This window comes from Phyllopteryx taeniolatus, chromosome 8 (assembly GCF_024500385.1).
Source record: "Phyllopteryx taeniolatus isolate TA_2022b chromosome 8, UOR_Ptae_1.2, whole genome shotgun sequence".
Lineage (NCBI taxonomy): Eukaryota > Metazoa > Chordata > Actinopteri > Syngnathiformes > Syngnathidae > Phyllopteryx > Phyllopteryx taeniolatus.
The window spans coordinates 18,912,945-18,939,676 of NC_084509.1; the positions used below are offsets into that span (position 1 = coordinate 18,912,945).

General features: G+C 39.9%; 1 long non-coding RNA gene across 1 annotated transcript; it reads right to left on the reverse strand.

Annotated features, from left to right (window-relative positions):
- Positions 1 to 695: 695 nt before the first annotated feature.
- LOC133482025 (uncharacterized) lies at positions 696 to 1,968 on the reverse strand. Its single transcript, XR_009789672.1, has 3 exons — positions 1,696 to 1,968; positions 891 to 1,004; positions 696 to 810 (listed from the first exon to the last, which is right to left on the reverse strand). It is a non-coding gene; the product is annotated as an uncharacterized LOC133482025 (long non-coding RNA).
- Between the last annotated feature and the right edge of the window lie 24,764 nt (positions 1,969 to 26,732).

Sequence of the window (26,732 nt, forward strand, 5' to 3'; positions counted from 1 at the left end):
AGAGTGACATCCTGGTCAATTCCTCTCTTTGTACTTGCCCAACCGGTATGATGGGACACTTCTACGTGAGTGATAGCCATCCAAAACATCTTCTTTAAGATGACATCATTCTGCAATTCCAATAATAAAATAAACATTGGCATGTTGAGGTATTGAGCAGGGTCTGCAGTGATGCGGACTTTGTATCAGTCCGTTGTGGTGAAAAAGGAGCTAAGCCGAAGGGCAAAACTCTCAATTTACCGGTGGATCTACGTTCCTACCCTCACCAATGGTCACGAGCTGTGGGTCGTGACCGAAAGAACAAGCTCCCGGATACAAACGGACGAAATGAGCTTCCTCTGCAGGGTGTCCGGGCTTTCCCTTAGAGATAGGGTGAGAAGCTTGGTCATCCGCGAGGGGCTCAGAGTAGAGCCGCTGCTCCTCCACATTGAGAGGAGCCAGATGAGGTGGCTCGGGTATCTAATTAGGATGCCTCCTGGACGCCTCCCAGGTGAGGTGTTCTGGACACGTCCCACCAGGAGGAGACCCCGGGGATGACCCAGGACATGCTGGACCCCACCTCGGATAAACGGATGAAAATGGATGGATGGATGGATGTGTCACAATCTGATGTTAACGGGACCTAGAAACAAGCGGAGGCTGAAAGGGTTGTGGTGAAAGGTTTATTGAAGCAGATATTTAGTATGGATCCTTGGGGTGTATTGGCAGGTCGTTGAGTCGGGGAACGTGCAGCAGGTTGTGGCGTGGGCAGGTGGATGGCTCGGCGGCATGCCAGAGGAGGTCAGCATGGCGGGGAACATGGAGGGAGTACTGAGGAGAAGGAAGAACATGGGAGTCAGCAGGGAATCTGAGATTGCCGTATTTTACGTGCAAGTGAAGAGCCGTTGTACCGCAGGAGAAACGCTAATACTCTGGCGAGGATTTCCGGGATCTGGCAGGCTTTAATGCAGGTGGTATTGAAGGTTTGTTTGGTGACAGGTGCGCGGCCGAGGAGGTGCTGATTACTGCGAAGAGAGAGAGGGGAAGGGAGAGAGAGAGAAAGGGTGAGAGAGGTGCGAGGCGACACCCATGCTCCAGCAGAGGTACTGGAGGGCAAGCTCATGACAGGAAGGAGTCTTGTCATCAAATTCGTGAGATGAGTCCATGTCATGTGACTCGAGTCCACACCTCTGGGGACAGGTGTAGCAGCTTGGAAGTTTGGAGGGGAAAAAGAAAAAGAGTCAGCTGAGAGACCAGGAGTTCGCCCTAGCCTACGCACTAATCCTTGCCTCCATGGAGGATAATAAGCACCACTTTTGATGAGTATTGTTATCACTAAAAGAAGATGAGGAGTAATTAATGGAGATGCCATGTTAACCGCTAAGCTATCGAGTAATGATGTCGCGAAACACAAGAATACAGTGGGTATGGATAGTATTCAGACCCCCTTAAATTTTTCACTCTTTGTTATATTGCAGCCATTTGCTAAAATCATTTAAGTTATTTTTTTTCCTCATTAATTTACACACAGCACCCCATATTGACAGAAAAAATACAGAATTGTTGAAATTTTTGCAGATTCATTGAAAGAGAAATACTGAAACATCACACAGCCATAAGTATTCAGGCCCTTTGCTCAGTATTTTGTAGAAGCACCCTTTTGAGCTAATACAGCCATGAGTCTTTTTGGGAATGATGCAACAAGTTTTTCCACACCTGGATTTGGGGATCCTTTGCCATTCCTCCTTGCAGATCCTCTCCAGTTCTGTCAGGTTGGATGGTGAACGTCAGCCATTTTCAGGTCTCTCCAGAGATGCTCAATTGGGTTTAAGTCAGGGCTCTGGCTGGGGCATTCAAGAACAGTCACAGTTGTTCTGAAGCCACTCCTTCGTTATTTTAGCTGTGTGCTTAGGGTCATTGTCTTGTTGGAAGGTGAACCTTCTGCCCAATCTGAGGCCCTGAGCACATCTTTCCTTCGATTGCAACCAGTCGTCCTATCCCTGCAGCTGAAAAACACCCCCACAGCATGATGCTGCCACCACCATGCTTCACTGTTGGGACTGTATTGGATGGGTTATGAGCAGTGCCTGGTTTTCCTCTCACATACCACTTAGAATTAAGGCCAAAAAGTTCCACACATGTAGCCGCACATGTAGCCGCACATGTCCGAAAACAGGATATGTATCAATAAATTATGGCACACGTCAGCCAGGAATAGGTCAAAAGTATGCAATATTTACAATAGCAGCAATGTTGTGTTTGTTTGCACCATTGAGTGCTAAATTTTAATATTGAGTTTGGAGATCTGCACAATAAATTAAAATGACATTATGACTTTGTTTTATGTTGTGGATGTCTTATTTTTTCTAGTTTGGCTAAATAATTATACAACCCATTCAGAAATCCATTCTATTTTTTACAATAAATTTAATATCCCGATATATATACTATTACCGTGAAGGGACAATTTATATCCATCCATCCATCCATTTTCTGAGCCGCTTCTCCTCACATACAAACAAACAACCATTCGCAGTCACATTCACACCTACAGGCAATTTAGAGTTGTCAATCAACCTACCATGCATGTTTTTGGGATGTGGGAGGAAAACCACGCAGGCACGGGGAGAACATGCAAACTCCACCCAGGCGGGGCCGGGGATTGAACCCCGCTCCTCAGAACTGTGAGGCAGACTCGCTAACCAGTCGGTCACCATGCCGCACAATTTATATCGTAACCTGAATTTTAGGTCATATCGCCCAGCTGTCTCTGGAGCCAGTCGCCACTGACTTTGGGCAAGAGACGGGCTACACCCAAGACTGGTCGCCAGTCTATTGCAGAGCACATACAAAACATTCATAGACGTTTTATTTTTTTATTTTTCCCAAGCTGCTGTATCTCCCTAAATTATCCTCTCGCACTACTTGGAGGAGGCGTGGCTTATACTTGAAAACCATTGCTTCACTGAGAGCATGGTGGTGGAGTAGTGGTTAGCACATCTGCCTCACATTTGAGAAGTTCTGGTTTTGAGGTTCTGGTGAATTTCTTCCCATGCTTGCCTGGATTTTCTCTTTTTTCTTCCACATTCCAAAAACATGCATGTTAGGTTAGCTGAAGACTAAATTGCTCATGGGTGTAAATGTAACTGCGTAAGTTGTCCATACAGTATGTGGCCTGCGATTTTTGGTGACCAGTCTGGGGTACGCCTGAAGTCAGCTGGGATAAGCTCCAGCTCACCCACGACCCACAAGCGATATTGAAAGTGGATGGATGGATGCTTATTGTTCCAGAGGTCACTGAAGAAATACTGGGTTAGTGGGAGGTCAGGAAATAAAAGACAGTCCTCCATCATAGAGATTTGTACTGGCAGCGCTCCGACAGGAGCGCTCACAACATGAAAAGAGAGGGGCACAAGAGGAAGTCCTCGATCATCAATCACCATATGTGGTGCTGACAGTAATTGTTCACAGACAAAAGAGAAGATTTGCTGGATACCAGCGGCAGAAACATTTTGGCTTGGAAACAGCTATGAAATCTTGGTAACATAATACTGTTCTTTAATTTTATTTATCAGCTGTTTTTTCCGTGTTTCCTTCATATCAGATTGGGTGGGAAAACCGTCATGTGAAAACTGGCACGTATCGAATGAGTGTAGAGCGTAATTCATAGCAGTGAAGATAAATGAAGACAACTTGTGTCAAGCAGACACAAGGAAACTAAAACAAAACAAACTCCTTCATAATCCTAACACCAGGTTGTTTATATTTTTCCATTTGTGGCTGCCAGCTGATCCTACTGAGGTAGCGCCTCTTTGTCAAAGCTTTTTTTTTTTTTAATCTGGGATCTTTGTTGAAAAAACAAATTCTACAAACGCAAACATAAACTAAGGATCCCACAAATTATATTGTGACATCAAAATTTTATAGACACTTTCATATTTTAAATAACAATAATTATTTATTAAAGTAAAGTTTAATAACCTTTACAACCACCAATTGTTACCCATCAACTCGCCTTTCCTGGGAGACATGTTGTGTGGATTTTGAACTTTATTTAACGTTAATGCTACCGTTTACTACAACAGATGCAAACTAATTGCAAACTTATTTTTTAAAAGAAACATTAAATGATGAATGCATAATTTGGCTTGTAATACTATAATGAGCGGCACGGTGACCGACTGGTTAGAGCGTCTGCCTCACAGTTCTGAGGACCGGGGTTCAATCCCCGGCCCCGCCTGTGTGGAGTTTGCATGTTTTCCCCGTGCCTGTGTGGGTTTTCTCCGGGCACTCCGGTTTCCTCTCGCATCCCAAAAACATGCATGGTAGGTTAATTGACAACTCTAAATTGCCCGTAGGTGTGAATGTGAGTGCGAATGGGTGTTTGTTTGTATGTGCCCTGCGATTGGCTGGCAACCAGTTCAGGGTGTACCCCGCCTCCTGCCCGATGGCTCCAGTACGCCCCCGACCCTAGTGAGGAGAAGTGGCTCAGGAAATGGATGGATGGATGGATGGATACTATAATGTTTCATAACACTCTAAATAATAAATTCCTAAGCAATTTTCTTTAGTGTTTGCAACAAAACATGCAAAATAAATATTAAATGTGTGCAGTTAGGAATTAAACATTATTATTTTTTTAATTTTTATTTTTTAAGGAGGTCCATTATCAACCATGCTAACTCACACAAAGAGGAAAAGGATGAATGGATGAGAAGGACAGAGGGGGGAAATTAAAGAAGGCAACTCAAGGACTTTGGCTCCACACCGAGTGCATAACAATATCTCCATCATCATCATGTCATCACTCAATTAAAAGGTTAGGCATGTTTATTCTTTCTATTAGCAAGATTTACAAAACATAAACAAGCACCTATTACTGAAACTCAGTGCCTCCAGGCAGTCACCGCTAATTGTGGCTCTTATGTAACAGTCTGTGTGAGAGTGTTTGCATTCTCCGGAGATTATACAATTGATATTTTTTAATGTTTTAGAGCATATCTTCAGAGACATTAAATCTCTTTCTATGCTAAGCTATTTTAAAAAGGTGCCATTTATTAACTACATTAACTCAACTATACATTCATTCAAGAACTAAATCCTTAACAAGCTATCTTGCAGTTTTGTCTCAGGTAAAAAAATATGTTGGAAATATGCCTCCTAGAAAGGCTGTGTAAACTGAATTTAATAAAATAAACACAAAAAATAAATTGACAATCAGTACTTATAATCATTATTAATTTATCTATATTAATATTGGTAACAATACAAAATATATTTGACAGCAGTATGAGGCTCTGTATGTGTTACTTTATCAACATGATAAGTACAACCATTGGAAAAGCTTTGTAACCTTTGGATAATGGGAGCTTTATGAATTTTGATTACGATTTGTGTTGACACATTTTCGCAACATTGGAAAAAAATCTTTTAGTTAGTGTACATTAACAAATCACATCTTCATTGACCCACATTTGTTCTATCTATCTATCTATCTATCTATCTATCTATCTATCTATCTATCTATCTATCTATCTATCTATCTATCTATCTATCTATCTATCTATCTATCTATGTAACAATATAATAAGTATGCAATACAAAATATACTCAAGGTTTCCTAACAAATCTGTCTTGGTGTACTGCAGATTTTCTAAGATGATTCAGATTTTTACCCCATCCAGAAATGTTGATGTTGAATTTTTTTCATTAAAAATTCAGGATGAGCTACCAACAACCCCCCCCGCCTCCCCCACCCTATACACAGTATTAGTTAAATACCGTTCCAGCAGCAAAAAAATCTTCATCAGGTTTTGATAGGGGTAAGAAATAGAAATGTATTATGCTCCTCCCACAGACCAATGGTGTCAATCTTTCCAGGAAGGTCTCGTGGTTGTCCTGTGTGCGTCTGCATGCAGTGAATAAGACTCACTCCTTCAATCGTCGCTATTGTTTCTGCACAAACACACACATGCACAGATTTAGCAAAATTCCCTTCGTAACCAAATTATTTGGAAGAAATATTGTTGCTCGAGTTAACAGACAGTATCATTCATAAATACCGTACTTTATGTGTGTTTGAGCTAAGCAGGAAATGGACCACTGCTGCATGATTTTGGTGATAATAACGCGTGTGTGAACTTGTGGAGTACTCTGTTATTGTGCGTGTGTGCGTAGGCGTGTGTGTGTGTGTTTGTGTGTGTGAGTGTGTCTCTATACTTTAGTCATATGGGTTCAGTGGTAGGACAATCTCAGCCATGCTGGTATTCGTGAGAGGCTCCTAAATCCTGTGGTGGTATGAGGAGGGAGCAGGGGGTGGGATGGTTGTGGCAGGGATATGATCAAATCTTGGTATTTTATCTCTTCAAGATGAAAGGAAGTCCACTAGTGCAATACTAAATCATAGTATTGTTTACTTCCACTAAGGGCTACATGTTAATTAGGGCAAAGCACGAATCGACGGTGACTCGAATTGGCATTCGAATCTGCCGGGGAAAAAAGAATGCTGAATCAGAGTTTTCAGATTTGAAATGCAACGAATCAAAGAATAACATACTACTGTATTTTACATAGAGTAAGAGTTATATGCAGACCCAGTCTTAAGGGGGGCACATAAAATCCATGGGGGCAGGAGGGGGGGGGGAGAAATATTCTCACCCTACAGATAGCACATCCTTTTTCTATTCGTGCATCACTGATGTGCGTAATCATCATATTAAACTTAACCAAGAGCAAGTCTAACCAGCTGCGACCAGTCCCAATATTTTAAGGTATCAATATCCACAAAACACTCAAGTGTTCAACTTATGAGATGTAACATCAGAAGCATCTCTTAAACTAAAAAAGTGCCAGCACGGGTACAGGCCTCAACAGAGGTACATGCATAGCCAACACACACGCACGCACACACTTCGAACCTACTTTGAGTGTGACAATATAGCGTGAGGCGACGTCTCTCAGCGCTGAGCCTGCTCATCGCTTCCTTCCACTCCGATTGAAATGCTCAGTGCTGACCCGCATGTTGCGGCACAACCAGACCGTGACGTCTTGTTCAAAAGCAAGCTGAATCAGCTGGGCCTTGCGTCTGGGCAGCGTACAATGCGCCGATGCTCTGAGTTTTGTCACATTGCCATGGAAGCTCCTAAAGTTAGGCCAAGTGTGCAGGCTGTGACAAAGCAGTCGGCCTAGCTTGGAGGAATGCACATTTGAATGTCAGCTATTGTCCATGTCAGCCATTTTCAACACATGACGAGCCACAATACATTCCCAATCAACCACATCAGTCCCAGGTAATACGACTAGAGGTGGTTGAGTTTTCAACCACTTGCGTATATCCATAAATACTTATTAACAAAAATACTGGTAGATTCACTTCGGAAATTGTGCAGGACTCTTGTGCAGTGTGCACCAACATGATGTACATATGTCACAGTCTACGCAGTAAACACTGGCCTTCCTTTTTTATTTGTTTTTTTTAAATGCAACGCTGTGATAGGCTGCTGTAGATTAGCTTCCCAGCGATCCAAAATAATCGCACCATTGTTTCTTTGTACTTTTTTCAGTGATAAATAACTCAACATTAGTATTTCTAAACACAACCTAATAGCTACTATGATAAAAATAAAATACAATATTTGTTTTTAGAGCGCTGTGTTTCAAGTGGGGTGCACAAGCATCTTGCATCTTGATGGATGGCCCGCCCATGGTGAAAGGTGTTGTTATAGCTACCACTCCCTTTTGTATTCACAATTGGTATAAAAGCGCACAAACTTTTAATAATGACCATTAAGTACTTATCATAATTTATACTTCCCAATACTAAGATTGCAATAAAATCCATTCACAATGAAAAATTTTCATACAAAAATACATTAAAAACAACAACAATAACAAAACAGACTACATTCTCATATCATTGAGAAACAAAAATAAATAATAATGTGCCTCTGAAGTTGAAAAAATATCCACACATTGGAACAGCTGTCATGCATGATATCAGTCAGGATGCCAACAGGGTTGGAAAACTAAATATAAGCTCAGTGAGCATCTAAAATATTTTCTGTTTAAAAAAACTGTTTTGTGTAAAATTGTTGTTTTTCTTTTTGGTGATGGAACCACCGAAGAGTACAAATGGGTGCAAAGAGGACACATTTGACAACAGCCTGAAAATAGCACGGGTTAAAAATTCAAAAACAATGAACATTGAGAGAGTGTTTAATGCCAAAGAATATCCATTTTTCCACTCTCCCTGAAACCAGCCCATCCTGCTAATGTATTATGTAGTTTGTATGTGCAAAAACATCCAAATGGTATTTTTTTTTAGATGTAACTTTACTTGAAATAAATAAAAACGCTTTTGAGAAAGACACTGTACATCTCAAATCAGCTACAAATCAAGTATTAAAGTATATGCATATTGATGCAGCGATTATTGTACAATTTGTCTTTGGGTGTGTGATATCCATTCGCTTGCATTTGGTGCTGTCTTTTGGAGAAGTTGAACAGAAAAATGAATGGGGCAAAAAAGAAAATATTTTGTCAACTTAAAGTGGGGATGCTTACATTAGGAGAAGTGAAGCTGTTTGTCGAAAGCCTTTGTCGTCTTCCTGTGTGTGAAGTTAGCTACGAGATAAAGACTCTTCTTGCCTCTTGGAGATGAAGCAAAAGAGTGAGGGAGGGATGTCAAAACAAACACCAAAATAAACAGAGGGCTTCACCAGAAGCTTCTATCGCTATCAAAAACATTTACTGTACTGTGCCACAACAAATAATAAGGTGACAAGTGAGAAAAATAGAGCACAGGGACAGATCAAGATGAAAAATACAGTTTACAAGTGTTTGGATTCATGTTTGAATAATTCCTTTCAAATATTTATATGACCAACAGTGAAATGGAGGAAAATTTGAAAACGTTTGTCGGATGCTTTTTGGGCGAGAGGACAAGTTCAGAACATGCAGACGAGGAGAAAACGAGACAAAGAGACATTGATGTAAAGATAAAAAGCAGGCAGAAAATGGAGAGAGGTTCAGGTGGGCCAAAGATGGAGAGATTGCTTGGCCAATAAGGTCTTGAAAGTGGAAGAAAGAGACTTTTCTTTGCAGGTCAGGGTTCAGGTTGTCAACCCAAAACACCCTTGTGCCTTAGGAATGTTTATTCAAGAAATACAATAAAAATAGAAAACAAATATGATGAACTTGACAGGTTTTATCTTATTCATGGTTACCAACACTGAGGAGTACTGTATATTTATATACAATTTGTTTTATATAATATATATAATATATATATATATATATATATATATATATATATATATATATATATATATATATTATATATATATATATATATATATATATATATATATATATATATATAATATAAATATACACACACACACACTTTGGAAAGTACCATATTTTGATTGATTTAATGTGACCCTTCTTTCTTTTTTTCTACAAAAACTGAGGAGTAAATGATGATTTCCTCACAGTATTGTAACTTTTTGAATTCATGATTTCGTGGGTTTTATGAACTAGAAGCCCAAATTATGTAAAAATAAACAAACGAATACTTGAAATTGTTCAAATTGTGGGCCCTGAAGCTATAATCTATGAAACTTTAACTTTTTGAATGAAATTTTGAAAATAAACTTTACCATGATATTCAAATTTTCTGGAAAGGATCTATGTATAAGTTGGAATGGTGGACGACTGGTTAGCACATCAGCCTCACAGTTCTGGGGACTGGGGTTAAAATCCCAGCCTTGCCTGTGTGGAGTTTGCATGTTCTCCCTGTGCCTGGTTGAGTTTTCCCCTGGCACTCCAGTTTCCTCCCACATTCCAAAAACATGTGTGGTAGGTTGATTAAAGACTCTAAATTGCCCGTAGGTGTGGATGGGTCTATGTATATATTCATTCATTTTCCGTACCGCCTATCCTCATTGATATATATATATTTATATATATACACACACACACATATGTATATATTTTAATAACAGTGTATATATTTTAATAACAGTGTCTTGTCCAGGTAATTTGTTTGCAAAAGACTAAATATGAAAAAAAAAGACATCTAGAATATTAGCCATTCTTGCACAATCATATGAGGGCCAGTAAAAAGGCTACAGGAATTGTGTACATACTGTAGATATTATAGCAATTACCTTACAGAAGTGAGTACAATATTTTGCAGAGCTGTTTGTATCAAGACAAAACCACTAAACAAAAGAGGACTTTTTTTTAATATTGCAATTTGTCAAATTCTGTCAATTTATCACACATCTGCATGCCAGCTACAAATTTATTTCAGCAACAAACAACTTTATTTGCACATCAGTTACAATATGAGGCACTCAACTCTGACCATCAGTATTGCCTTTGTTACTGAAACAAAAGTTCCATTACTGTATATCCCAATGAGAAAACAACGAGCAATTATACAAAACACACTTATTGGCAACATGTATGCATTGTTTCTCTGTACAGATGAAAAATGTTGATGATCAACATTTCCACAGACCTGCATAAACTATTGAAAACCAATTGCTTCTCTTCCCAGGTTTTATCCAAAGCCTTTTTCTATATGTCCTTTGATGGCATACTATATACTGTATGTGGGTATAGAATTTGTTGAATACAAGTAATAAGACTGTTTAGTGCAGAGTTGGTGTAGTACTACAGTACACATTGTTGGTGAAGAATAATCACACTCGTTGTCTTCAGCAGTACAGATGCAACAACAACCCGGTGGTCTGCTACTGTTGTTTGGGTTGTGAAGTACTCATCAACGCATACATCACATGTAATTATTATCCTCCATTTTCACAGACACCCATTTTTAGCATTTATTTTAAAAAATTGTCACCTTCAAAAACTTGCACTTTGAGAATTGTTTCAAAAATTCGTGTTTTCAGCTTCCAAGATAGCTGTATAAGCGAACTACTTGTTTTTGTTGTTGAAAATCTTATTTTAACAGCCCCCAAATCTGAAAGGGGAATTAAATCAAAGATGTCAAAATGTTCTGTTAGATTCTAAACGTGCATATCTCCTTTATCTGATGCTCTTTACTTAAATCTAGAAAGTATTTATTCTTAAAAATACTGTATATGTTTAAAACATTGCATCAACTCACTTACGGAGGCCGCCATGTTCAGGTCTTTTCACTCTCGTGATAGTGCAACTTTGCGAGAACGTGATGTGTATCAGCCAATTCCTGCCCACTTTACTTACTACCAAAACCAGACAGCATTAGTAAATATTCAACAATGACAAGCTACACATCAGAAAGATCCACTTATCTAGCCAGCTAATGGCAGAATCACGGCTGACTCACAACGGCTGTTCTTTCATCGTCCAAGTTGATATCCTACCTTATTTTGCATCCCGAAATAATGTTCAATCGCAAATTTGGTACACACACACACGCAAATTGATTAATCGGCCATTGATTAAAAATGGTATAATACAGCACCAGCTTGCCGTCGTAAGTGGCTACTGGCTAGAAGCAAGCTGCTTCATTTCTCACCCACGTGCGCCCCAGCAGTCTACTTTTCAAAAGCAATTTAATAGGCAAAAGTGAATTGGCCCACTTACCTTTGATGCTGATAGCCCGACACAGTTGCAGTTCCCACCAAAGCGATACATTTTTAACGCACAAGGCTTGAGCAAATGTGCTGTGGCAGCAGGTAACCCTCTACGGGAGCTTTGTCATCCTTACAAGGTCTGTAGCTGATGACGATTTGGAGAAACTTGGCAATCTCCTGAAGTTGATTAATTATCCTTTGAGGTGCCAAAGTCAAGGAGTCGTACGCGGAGTGACATAGAACACTTTACTGAACATTCTTATAACCACACACTTCACGTTTTTGTCTCAAATATGAACAAGTGACCATATAAAATCCACTTACCCCACAGTAGGAATTTTATCAACCCCATCAACACACCTGTTTGATTCTTATTCCACAAATACAATATCATTCAGACTACCTTGTCACATACAGTACAACGTATTTTGGCTTTAAAAGATGACGCGCTGTGGCGACCCCTAAAGGGACAAGCCGAAAGGAAAAGAAGAAGCACGTTCCTCTTGAAGCTTGGCAAGTTAAATGCATGAGATTAACAGTAAATCTCTAATCAGGTTTTAATGAGGAATCTTGCTAATCAATTTTAATTGGGAATTAGGTTCCCATCCATCCATCCATTTTCTGAGCCGCTTCTCCTCACTAGGGTCGCGGGCGTGCTGGAGCCTATCCCAGCTGTCATCGGGCAGGAGGCGGGGTACACCCTGAACTGGTTGCCAGCCAATCGCAGGGCACATAGAAACTAACAACCATTCGCACTCACAGTCATGCCTACGGGCAATTTAGAGTCTCCAATTAATGCATGTTTTTGGGATGTGGGAGGAAACCGGAGTGCCCGGAGAAAACCCACGCAGGCACGGGGAGAACATGCAAACTCCACACAGGCGGGGACGGGGATTGAACCCCGCACCTCAGAACTGTGAGGCTGACGCTCTAACCAGTCGGCCACCGTGCCGCAGGAATTAGGTTCCCTCCCTTCAAAATACAATAGTGTCCACCAGCTAAACAAGAATCAGACGTAGTCAGTGATTGCCTCTCATCTCCTCACTGTTTAACCCGAGTACCCCAAAAGCAACCCCATCAAAAACAAGCTTGCAGTCTAATCAATGTGAGTTGAATCAACAAATACACACACACACGCACGCACACACAGAGAACAGCACGACACGACTGCAGTTTACTATTATTGATGTCATGAATAATATCAAACTCCACTTCAATTAAATGATACCTAAACTTTGACCGTAAGTAACTCAGCAGTATTTAATTTCGTGCTCATTTGTGCCCCAAGGGAAATAATAGAAATTACAAGTGGAGTAAGAACTTCGAAGCCAGGAAGTGTCCATTCAATGGGGAAGCAGCATTAAAATATAATGACACACTTCATTGCATCTGACTGGCACGAGACCTCAGGATAACCCCACATGACCCACCGAGCCGTTGAACTGCGGCGCCATCAAAACTAGGCCTCACCAGTCGACGTGCTCCTCTCTCTTCTCTTCTTATTTGTTCAGTATGTAGTACAAATTTCCCCATGTTGCAGGCATATAGGGATCAGCGCTGCGAACTGTGCCCAACCTCGGTTTTGGAACTTGTTACGATGCCGTAGAGTTCATGCCTGACAGATCCAATAACCCCTCCTCTGTTGTTCTCAAAGAAATTGCTTCAAGCTATCCACTTCGGGAGAAAAAAAAAACAACGCTTGCCTCACCCCACGTTAAAGGTTATGATCCTTATCATAATTAATTCAATAAAGAGGTAATGTGCTGCATTGCCAGGACCCCCCCCCCCCCCCCCACCCCCCCCCCCCCACCCTCCCGCCTTGTCCAGTGAGCAGAGCCATATAAGCTTTCAGGTCCGGGTTCTCTCACTGACTTCAGTGTCAGAGGTAATATGGAGCAGACAGGAGTTAGACAGTGATAGGTATGTCTCCACTGGTGCGAGTAAAGAGCCCTAATTGAATTTGTTTTAGACTTTAAAAAGATACTTTCAGGGGTTTGTGTTAATAAACTAATAAAAATGAGAAATGGAAAGCCGATCCAAGGTCAACTGTGGATGGAGGTCATTTCTATTTGGAAAAACTAGAAATAATTTGCTACCATCCTGTGTGATGCACGCACAGTAGATACAAGAGTTGCCAAAACATCAAAGGGACACTTTGTCAGGAACTCAAAACTGATCTCATTGGCATTAAAGCATGCATAGAGTAAACTTGACTTGAAATACACAGAAAAATATAGCTAATATATAATACAGTATAGATATTAAAGTTATTGTTGATTGAGTTGATATGTCATTGAGATTTTGATACATACAGTATATAAATTCTAAAATATAACAAAAAATAAAGGGTTCCGTAGCCTTCGGAATATTTCTTTCGCTCCAAGTCATCATTTTTCTCTTAACACGCTAGGACGGTACCTGAAAATCTATCAATATTTTCTTTGAAAACAGGGAGCTTGTAATCAAAACATTTTAGCATAATTGGGGACATGACCTGGCTTTAGTTGGAACAAAATAGCCAGTTGTATATGCTGTTTAACACAAGTCTTTCTTATTTCTACAGCTTTGAATAGTACTGGAACCGTGATGCCAATTCATTTCTTTTTGCTGTGGAAATAAAATAAAAACATTTGGTTTTGGCAACAAAAGCTAAATATGAGAGAAGAGATCAACATTTCAACTGCTTTTGCCAGGTATCTGAATCTGATACACAACTTGGCATTATTTGTCACAAACACCAAATTTTAGATGAGCAAATATATTGTAACAGATATAGCGATCACAGCTTTAAGTGAAAAAGATTTAATATGTAGTTGAACATTCTTTGCTTACAATAACAACAACACGCCTGCGAACCTTTCACACAAACTGTGGCATTCTTCTTTTGCTTTAACATGCTTTTACTGCAGTCTCCTTCAGTTGTTGTTTGTTTTGGACTCCCTTCAGTCTCCTCTTTAGCAGGTAAAATGCATGCTCTATAGGGTTTATGTTTGACTTGACAAGTCTAGAACCTTCCACTTCTTGCCTGTGATTAACTAGCTGTGTTGCTTTTGCAATATGCTGTTTATTTGCATTTTTCTTTAAATTCACAGAGAAACCGTTTCTGTTGATTTCTGAAGACATTCCCTCCAGTATGTTTCATCGTTGAGCTTATATATTTTGAGTATTGCTTTCATCAAGTTCCAGATCCAGATATATATTTCAAAATTTTAGAAATTAAATACTCTAATATTCATCTTTTGATGTCACACCTAAATGTTTTCAGTCTAAAAAAAAAGTAAAAAACAAAAGAAATTGGCCTTACTCTGCCAATACTTTTGTAGGGGAGTATATGTGTACATGTTTTATTTTTTTTACTTTGATGAGCTAGTTTATTTCCTTCATTGAGAAGATAAGGCATTAGTCCTGGTAATTTCCAAAGCATAGCGAACAGAAGCGTAACAAAGACGGGAGGTGCATAAATTTAAATAAACAAAATTGTATCAAGGGTAACGTAACATTAAAACATTTTGATGTTAAAGCCTAATAAATTAAGAAGGGTATTGTGCGACGGGAAAATGTGACAATGCAAAATGTACTTTTAATAACATTGTAGGTAAGATAGCTGCCATTCTTTCTTTATAAGACTTTCGAGTGTGTCTGAAGGAATGTTTGTCTGCCTTGTCCCATTACTTTAGGTTTTTTATGTCATACAGTACGTATCCTATCCCAGCCAAAAGAGGAGACTGGTAGAGATAGCACCATGCATCCACTCGAAAATCAACTAAAGAACTTGTACTTGTGTGTTTATGCAGTGACAGTGGTTGTGTGACTTACTTCTTAGTCAGATCAGGTTAACTGACCAACGTTTGCACCCTCACACCACTCCAACCCTTCCCTCACTCCTAAATTGGATCAAGATGACACCAATAATTGGCTCAAGCTGGGGCCGGTACGCAGAACCAATGATGCATATCTAACTCCTTTTGTTGCAATGGTGTCCCTTTTCCCGTGCCGTACTCCATTTGGAACGGTTTACCTTGGCTCCCTCACAAGTGTTTTAGCCCAATCCCCCGCTGAACACAACAGCCAACTGACATCATGAGAGCAACGGAAAGGTTACATTTTTCACAGATGTCTGGGAAATTATCGGCATGCTTGGTTTTTGATGGTCACACAATGATTCCCTTTTGTTCAATATCTCATGGGGGGCAAACGCAGAGAGAGGATGAGGTGTTTTGGTATAAAATATCCTTCCTTGATATGAATATCTATGACCTTTGGGGTGAAAATAGATTCAGAACCACATGGAGAATTCTTCTGAATGCTAAGAGGTCTAAGGACTGGACTTTGTGTCATATAAACTAATTACAGATGCAAAAAGAAGCAGGAAATTGTATACTAGAAAGCCCAGAAAATTTAAATAACTTCATAAGGAATAATAATAATTAAATTAATGTAAAAAAAATAAAAAATAAATACAAAATACAGCTCACCTCTTAAATAGCTCCCTGATTCATTCCTTCCACAGGCTAATTTATTGTTTTATGGATATGACAAAGTTAAATGTTTGAAAGTAATGAATTGAAAGTAAATTGTGAGAAAGTGTGAAGCAGGGTATGTTTGAAAGCTTAATTAATAACAATATACACCTCACAGCACTAGCTAGCAAAATGTATTAAATTAAATAGAGATGACATGTTTGTTTTGCTTGGCCATTCCTGACTACTGGAATCTACTTACAGTCTTCAGGTTGCTGAGTTTCCCGGCACAGCACCAGCTTGGCCTCGCTCTTTTGCTCACTTATTTCAAAGGTACATAAAGAAAAATTGTTGCTATTTCATATCCACGCATCAAGTGCTTTTGCATCAATGTGACCTTCCATGGCATGTAGGATGATAAGAACTGTTGGATGATGATGCAAATTATCAGTGTGCAATCAGTGGTATGGTATTCAATTAGGATCTCTGGTGCTTTAGCTAAAGCTCTAGGGCTGCCCATTAGATGCTGTGGTGATGCTGTTGCTGGGACTGTGCACAAAAACTCCCCCTGTCAAATGTAATTAAAGCAAAGCCTCGTGGATCCCATCGCTTCGTTACCACGGATACTAATCAGATTTCCACCTAGTAGAGCGCACAAAGGATTTCTGATCAAACACTGCAACTTCACCAAAGCGGCTGGCCATGTCCATTATCTAACATGTTTTCTATGCATGCAGGGTCAAGCACAGTGTAAAGCTCAGGGAGAAACACTATACCTGTCTTTAGGGAGCAAGCTGCGGGTAAATCCACCAGTTGGATAAAAAGGCAAGAAATTGATCTCAAGAGGGTCAAAGTCAGGACTCAGCCCAGATTTACTCACATCAGGGGACAATTGCAAAGTAACCCTGAAATATATTAAGAGCTGCTTCAGACAGGAAGTTTGGAGGCTCTGAAGTGAACCGTTACTGTGCTTGATGCAGGTTCAGTATCTTCATACCTTCATGTAATTATTGTCTGCAATAATTTTGAACATTTGGCTTAATTGCTTTCTCTAATACATTGGTAATTATGCTTATATTGTAGTGGATACATTCAGGGTTGATAGAGTGACTTTAAAACCGTCAAAGAGGGCTACAGTAATGCTTTCAGGCAGAGTGAAGCCAATCACTCGCTCCTCTGTTTATTGACACACGACTGACCTTTGAGCCCAGCTTGTGCGTGCCAAGATGTACGGTATTAGTCATGGTAATGCTAAGTGTGTGCGTGTAGGTGTGTGTGTGTGTGCGTGCGCGTGCGCTAGTGAATATAGAGGGCATTTGTGTGCAAGGTAAGTTGGCTGAATAATACTGTGTGAAGCCAAAACCACACAAATTCCCCATATGATAGTTTTAAGAGGTGTAAACAAGCATAAACTAAACCGTTACAAAGTTTTAGCTTCATAAGAAATACTTTTTTAACCCACACAACATCTGAAACACTCAGAATTTGACTGGCTACCGACTGTTGATGAGTGGCATAGTCAGTTGTAACAAAAGGCTATACTGTTTGTATGTAAACATTTTGGTTGTGAGTCATGCTCTCGAATTGCCTAATGTTGTAGTGCTGGGTCCAAAGCGCAGGAGCAAACTTACAAAAAAAAAAAAAAAAACATACTGTAAAAAACCTCCATGGTTGAACACAATCCATTCTGGGATGCTGGTCAACCTTTGAATTAATTAATTCCGTTGCCATCATAAACCCTTTTTACCGCTGTACTATATTCTGTATGTACAAGTGATGTTTTAAATAAGATTTTGAATGTTTCAATTAAAAATGAATGTATTTTTTTAATCGTTGATAGTTAGTGGGCAAGTGGAAAGAGATATGATTTCTTTTTGGCATCACTAGTACAGATATCATCAAACACACACTAATGCACGCAGGCATGCACACAGACACACAGACACACACACACACACACACACACACACACGCTTGCGTACGAGCACGCACACAAGCAAACAATATATGCATCAACTTCATGTTTCTTGCTAAAATCTGTCCCAGAATTGTAAATTGTCTTTAATTTTATTACATTAAGATATTACAAGAATTTTCTTGTTACCAAACATTTTTTTAAAATAAATTGAACAATATTTGGACAAACTATTTTCCTTGACAAATGATTTCAGAACTAGTTAACCATCAATTTGTTGTGTAATTATATAATGAGGCAATTATGCATTTATATGGTATCAATCATAAAGGCCCTCCGCTATAATGTAGTTAGGGACGAAAATTAGTTTGACACGGGATATGCCGAGGTTCTTTTTTAAATATCTGTTGAGATGTCACATGATGTTATCCTTTTACCTCTGCATTTATGTGCAACATTCGAGTGTATTATTTCCCCCACAAAATTTATTGAATTCTGAATTTTCGAACTTCAGGGGCTTTCAACTTCCACTTCCACTGCGAATCATTATACCTGGCTTGTCACTGGAATGTTATCCTCAAAAGGACTTCTTTTGCACTCTCGACACTTGGCTTTACAACTTGGCAACAGACGTGTACCTTTTGGCATTGAAAACAGTTAAAAAAGATATAACTGCACGGTAGATTGTACTTTGAAGCACAGAAATGGAATCGTACTGTGCATTTTTTGTTTGTTTGTTTGTTTAATTTATCTTTGTTTTTGTATGTGGCAATGTTTGTTTCATTGAAGACTATAAATTGTCCTTGGGTGTGAATGTGAGTGTGAATGGTTGTTTGTCTACATGTGACCGGCGATTGGCTGGCAACCAGTCCAGGGTGTATCACACCTCTCGCCCAAAGTCAGCTGCGATAGGTACCAGCTCACCCATGACCCTCATGAGGATAAGTAATATAGAGAATAGATTGATGCATCTGACAATGTTTTTAACATGTTTATAATGGCCTGAACGGCTGGACATATCTGATCTTAACATTAACATCATCTACCAAAAAGTGCAGTGAGGTCATTGAAAATGTGTTGAAGTCACTTGCATACCGCAGAGATTTTGCAACAACTCTATCCATGGAAAGAGAATTGAGAGAAAGAGGCAGGCAAATTATTGGGACGGAATAGAAGACAGAGACGTAAAGTGTTGAGTGGTGAGAGTTCGACTGATTCTATTTCACTTAATGTAACCATGGAGTGCTGGGAGCCCCAGTGCTGCCCGCTCTGGGCTCTTTAATGTAAATAGCCGTCACTGGCCCAATGCTCAGACACATGTGAATGCACCGTAGCCGTGTTATATGACTCTGTCTAACCAAACAGCACTCACAGACACAAAAATGCTTGCTCCTGCTCATTTCCCATCACCGACACAGAGGAGGAATGAAGGGAGACAGACAGAGACAGAATAAGACAGAGATCATGACAGTGAGGGAGGAAGCATTTCTTTGGCATGAGGCAAAATACAATTACGAGGGAGAAATACTTTTCCAAGAGAGAGAAAAAAAAATCAATTTATGGAAGCAGACAAGGAAACAGAGCTTTCCTGGAGTGAAAGGTTCATGATTATGGTCCTGCATGGAGTTTAGCGGGGGCCTGAAGTCCCACGACCTAATTGGCTGTTGGCCTGAGATTGAGGTGTTTAATTGGCTGTGGCACATTCCATAATATGACCCACTCCAAAATACATTCATATTGATATGCCCTATCAAAGTATGAGTATACTGAAGACAGTTAAGACATGCTAAATTTGCCCACACATCTAGTCTCTAGATATCTATTCTCAAGTATCTATTAAGTAATACTCACTTACATAATTGTTCTACTAGTCTTTGCCTTGTTACACGACTGCTAAACAGCTTACAAACAACAGCTAAATGTTTACAGTTGACATTACTTTCCACTTCCACCAGGTCAGTTCTTACCCTACCGTCTGTCATCGGCCTCATCACGTGTCAAACCATGATGTTTGCTTCTGGTAGCTCTCGCACCCTCACCCTACGAGCTAAAACAATAGCACACATCCTTCCATTGTGCTCTGATGCCAACGCATCAGAGGAACAGGGCCCCAAGCAACGTGGGCATACTGTATATGTGGGTGCCCATCCTGTCCGCAGGCATCATGCCTGGCCACGCGCGTCTAACTCCACTGCACCGGTGGTTAAGGGAAGTGGACATTCACACATGCAAGCATAAGTAGGAATCCATTCAGTTCCATGATAAACAAACGCAAAGTGTGCTGTTTCCTTTTTCCTTTAATGGAGAATTTTTATCCACTTTGACCTGAAGGCTAACAGCTAGAGGCCATGAGCGAGTGTACAGAGTTGAAACACAGGGCAAATCCTGTGGGTACAGTGTGGAGGTGAGAGGTCAAAGACAATACAAATTATCACGCTTGTTATATAATGATTGATGTGGCTGAGAGGTTGTTTTTTTTTGTGCTCAATGGAATTCATTAAAATTGTGGATGTGTGTAAATATTTTCTTTGTGCATGTTTTCTGTCCAGCCTCTAAATCAAGCAAGCTGCTTTCTGTATTAATCCAATTATTGAGTTGTCACACTGTTTTTACAAAGATCCTTCCAAAATCTCAAAAAACAGATACTGCCACCTGTGCTGAAGAACTGGCAGAGCACCAACAGGAACTTTTGGAATGGAGAAAAGCCAACTACAGAGGTGAGTTCATGTTCTAGAAAAGTATGAAAGATGCGCATCTGGGGTCACTTTCTTTCAGCCTTGGCTTACCAAAACGTTATTCTTTACTTGACATCGTGATAAGAAGCGGAAGAGGTTTCGTCAAACACCCTCCTGCAAATGGAAACAAATGGAACCCTCTCGAAAATAAAGGCTTTTCACCACACACTCCAATGACTACTTCAACCCACCAATGCAAACATCCCCATCACACAATGAAGTGCACATTACCACAACTGGATATTATTCATAACAATAACAGCAGGCCCTGCCTCTGCAGTGCAGTAAACCGAGCAAGAAATTTCCAAAACTTTTATGGGTCTTATCTGTATAACATTTTGGGTCTTTAAATTTGGACTTCTACTCCACTTTTGGTTTTATAGACACGCATCTGAAATGGTCAAATGTATCATATAAAGATTGTGTGTCACTCGATCAGCCACATTAACACGCCATTTAAAACAGATTTCTTCTTCCAGTTCACACACACACACACACACAGTGTGGTTCTAGTGCTGTCTCCATCGTAACTTGAGACCGGAGAGGACTTTTCAAAGGAAAGCAGCTCAAAGCTAAGTGAGAGCAGCTGATGTTGCATCATACTTCAAACATTCTTCAATTTAACAATATGTCAAAGGCTATGGCGTGTTCCTTGGGGTGCAAGGACGCACACACATACATACACTCAAACGCATACACACACACGCACACGGACGCAACCTTAAAGATCTCGTTTAAGATTAGGAATAACCCCGCCACCTCTACAAATAAGTCCACTCTGTGTGTCAAGCAGAGTGATTCCATTGAAGGACTGGCACAAAGCACAATGAAATATTAAAATAAAAACAATAACTGAAAGGTGCTCTTTCTGTATTGTTAACCAATTCTGTTATTACAGGGATATGTTTTTAAGCAGCAGGGGGTGAGATTCTCACCAGTGGTGGACATTGCAGATGTTTCTGGGACCTTCTGAAGCCATCTGTTGCAGTGTTTTCCCACCACATGAAGAGGCAAGGCCAATATCAGTATCAACTGCCCCACTGTGTCATGTGACCGACTTCATGTGACCAAGGAAGGCCTGTACAATGACCGTCATTGCAGCGGTCATCTCAACCGGGTCGGCCCACGCGGGCCCGGGCCACTGATCTGAGGCGAGACGGAGAGAGGAGGCAACTGTCAGCAACATCAAACACATGAAACCTCCCACTCGCAAAGCACTCTGCAGGCCCACAGATAGAGCATTGGTGGACAGACTGAGGTCAGCCACACAACTGGACACCCGTACAACCACATTCTTCAACGCATACACACTTGGATCAACCTACGAAATGATTAAGTCTTGTACTGTCTGGTGCATGTCAGTATTTGTGACATTATAAGTAGCTGACCAGTTTACAATAATGAGTGTGGCCCTATTACTGTATATTGGCAAGTCTTTTTTAGAAGCTCTCTGATCCTTCAGTTACCATTAGTTTTTACCATTTATAAGTGGCCAAACGGTTCAAGTCTGATTGTCAAGCCTATCTTTAGTTCAGAAATATTACTATTAAATTTGTAATTTGTAATTTATTAAATTATTATTAAATATTATTCTCTACAGCTCCAGTTGTGATTAGAAGTTTACATAATACTCATCTTGGGCATGAATATCATTGTAATTTTCTGTTCTTTTTCCAGGGTGCAATGACTATACAATGTAAAACCTAAATTGGTTTTAAAAACAAGAACTGATTTACATACAAGCTCATATATATATATATATATATATATATATATATATATATATATATATATATATATATAGATATATATAGGCGGTACGGTGGATGACTGGTTAGAGCGTCAGCCTCACAGTTCTGAGGGGCTATATATATATATAAACCTCAATGAGCAGAGTGCCCGATGATGAGAATGATGAGTCCAAACTTTCTTGGGAGAGTCATTGATGATGAGTCATGGATCTTTGAGTACAACCCGGAGAAAGGAGCCTTCAGTGGAAGTGTCCAACAGACTAAAGAAAGCAAGACAGTCCAAGTCCAAAGTCAAAGTCATGTTGGTCGCATTCTTCAATGTGAGGTGCATCGTCCACTGCGATTTCTTGCCACCAGCATGTAGACAAAGAGATCATGCAGTGTTTGCTTGTGTGCAAGAAGAGGCGAGGGTTGGGTGTTTGTAACCTTAAGATTGGGAAATTGTGTTAACCTCTAAGGGAACTACTATGAAGTGGAGGGCTTTTAGTTTGCCATTTGGATTTGAAATACAGTATATCTTTAGTGACACCACTGTTGGAACTTTTCTGACACACCTTGTATATACATACATAGAACCCCACTAATGTTTGGTTTAATGTTCCTTTGCAAGTTATACATCGCCCAGACACTTTTTGCAGCCATGGAAAACCTTCTGGCATAATTGTGGATCAATTTTTGACCACTTTTCTTAGCAGAATAGAGTTCATTTAAATTGGTTGGTTTCCTGGCATTGACGAGGCTTTTAAGTGTAGTTCGCAAATGGAGTTGAGGTCATGGCCTTTTCAGAAATGAATGTTAGCCTGCTTCATGCATTCCAAATATAGCTTTGTTGATTTGAGATGTATTTGAAGATTTTGGAAGGTAGTTATCCTTCATTATTCCTTACACTTTGTACCACTGCAAAACAATCTAGAGCATGATGCTACCACCACCATGCTTGACAACTCCTCCAAACATGTTTTCTGTCACGATGACTAAATATTATAGTTGCTGAACAGTGATCCATCATTTTCCAGTTCATCGCAGGCTTGAGCCCTGACGGTTTTCGGGATGTTCCTGAACATCCTCGCCAATTTCCTTTCATCGACAGCTTCCAGGACTTTGTGTGGTCAAAATATTTGAGCCAGTATGGACAATTCTGACAAGACAAAATCCAAGCAAATGTTCCAATTTTCTGGATCATATTATATCATATCATATTATATCATATCATATCATATCGTTTTGCATAAATGTAGCTGCATTTGATTAGTTTTGTTTTTAGCACATTGTTAATGTGCAACGTGTAACAAGAAGGGGGTGAATCATTACGAGCAGATATTATAATTGTTCAAATGACAACAGACTGAAGGGTAGAAGAGTCACAATGATGTGAGCAGTGAGGTGGGTGACTGGGGCGAACCAAGGGACACAGTGATACTTAATATTGACATATTGTGCATTTTTTCCTCCACAATTTAAAACAGTTCCCAGGTGTCTTAACATCATGTCTGTCACATGCTCTTTTTCCAAAATATCTCAAGGATGAGTTGTTATTTTACAGTTTTGTTGATTTGTTGTAAATAAATCTAGCTGAAATTAAAATCTTTTAGGGGCCAAATTGTCGATTAACAGTAATCATCAGCAGTGCAAGGTGAGTTAATGATTGGGCTACAACTGAGATCAGTGTTGACAGATACATCATGTCTAAATCTCTATGATGTTGAAGATAATTAAGATTAAATGCATTATAATGTGCATGTGTTTTGTTGTGAAGAGTTGATGTTTAAAGCAGAGGACAAAAAGACAATGCAAATATGCACACGCAAACATTTAAACTCAGTCATGTTAGAAAACACAACTTACACCTACTTGCTTGATAGCATCCATATCACTATTACAAATGTTGTTTTTTTTAATTTCTCATTACAGTATTTACTAGTCATTTTGAGTCCATTGCAACCCTAGTGAGGATAATGGATGGATGAGTATAACTTGACAAGCTCCACGGCTGTCATCATTTTAACACAACGATAAATTTATGATGATAATTGTATGACTTTATTCTTGTAAAATGTACTTTATTTTAATGATAATCAAAGAAGTAGAAATGGAATTGTGACCTGGGAAAGCGTCCGGCTGCTCAGTACAACACGAGTAACACAATGAATATATTAATTTGAAGCATAAACTTTACCATTACATAAATATAACATTTTTATTATTTACAGATCAGATAGACATTTGAACAACTTATCCTGAAGTCAACCAGCGCCATTGAACAGATTGTGTTATACTTTGAAGTTTGTACTTCACATAAATAAGACATTCACTCTCTACAATGGGCAATTTAAATTTTATATGTTAGGTACAATTAATATTTTTAGACTGTTTAATTTAGGATGTAATAGTTTGTGTTTTTGTATGTAGAATATTCTTTCATTTTAGTAAATTATCTTTAAAAAACAACATAAAATCATCTTCTTTAAGATATAAATAGCAAAAAGTTGTTGGTATCTGTGGAAAAAATGCAAAAAATACGAGCATGCAAATTTCACTAATAGATGCTCATGTTAAACAGAATATGAATATTTCTTTCCCATCCCATTTTTTCTATGGCACTTTTCGTCAGATGAGTAGTTGTTGATCTGCAGGAAAAAACACACAGTTGAGCATTTCCCCCCAAATGGCAACACCAACCGCTGTTAGTATCTCACGTGTATTCTCTGTTTCCCTTTCAACATCAGCACCGCTGCATCCTCCCTCTTGTGCGTAATTCTGCCGTGACCACCATGACAGTTATAAATCACCTTTTCCTCCGCCTGCTCCCTTTTGCTGTGAAGGGCTGCCGGTTGGAAGCCGGGGGCCTGTGGCTAAACTTAGAGGCCGACTCACTCACCAGCCTAATTAAGAGCTAGAATACGTATGTGTGCGTGTGTGTGTGTGTGTGTGTGCGTGTGTGTCTGTGTGTGCGTGTGTGTCTGTGTGTTTGTGTTTGCGTTTGCGTGCCTGAGCACATCTGATATCTGATCCCACTGCATTTCCTGTAATGGGACAAGGCTTCTGTTCTAAAATGCGCTCCCCCCCTTTTTTTTTTTTTTTTTTACCTTAAGGGTGTTTATGCAGATATTAAATATACTATATAATAGAGGCTTCCTTATCCCACCATATAATCATGCATGATCTCTCAAAACAACCCAAGCATCCCCCAGTGGAGCAGAGGTGACCTTTAACCCTCTAGAAAGCAGAGTATTAGCTTCCTTATCAGTGCCACGCTCCTCCTGTCACTTCATCCCTTGGTCAACGCAATCTTAAATTATAAAAATAACAAAGTGAGAGTTAGGGAGGGGGGGCCTTGGGCTGGCTGGCAGCCTCTCGTGTTGCATGCAAACCCGTCAATCAGTCGCGAGTTATTTGGAAACAAATGCAACAAACAAACATCCTTGGCTTCTGATTTTGAAAATAGTTTATCCATCAATTTGTTGTGTATATACTAGACTTTACACCGATTTTATTGGGCTGATTGGTATCGGCCGATAATTAGCATTTTATGCTCATCGGCTGATCGGCTTTAATGTCATAATTCGCCGATCCGATCAATAACGTCATTGATCGGCTCCGCAAAAGACATTTACTCCGCGTCGCCACCGTGCACAGTATATTTGAATCCAAAAGCTAGTTTATTTTTAGCCTTGTCGCGTGTCTTCTGACGTAGTACTGTAAGTATCTGATGGCCATCCATCCATCCATTTTCTGAGCCGCTTTTCCTCACTAGGGTCGCGGGCGTGCTGGAGCCTATCCCAGCGATCATTGGGCAGGAGGCGGGGTACACCCTGAACTGGTTGCCAGCCAATCGCAGGGATCTGATGGCCAATAAAGTTATTTTTTAAAAAAATAAACATGTCGGCGGTGTGGGACAGACAACACGTCTGAGACAGACAACACATCTGAGACAGACAACACGTAATGCGCGGATCAGACTACAAGACAAATATGCTCTTTCACGATTGTCAGACTACTGCAATAGAATCTTGTATTACGGTACCACCGCATCACGGTTTTTACCATCATTGGGCAATATGTTGTGAACTCAATTGCGACCGGATACACTCGTTACCGTGGCGACGACAACAAGAGTGTATCGCGCCGACTGTATTATAAGGACAAAATGAGGAAAAACGTGTGTTGGTGGTCACCGGTGCTCAGGACAGGAAAGGACGTTCGTTTAAGGCTTGCTTGAGGTATGTTCACATACTTTTAATACGATACGGCTCGCAAGCAGGCAACAAAAACATGATGTAGCCTAGCAAGCTAGTGCTAGCACT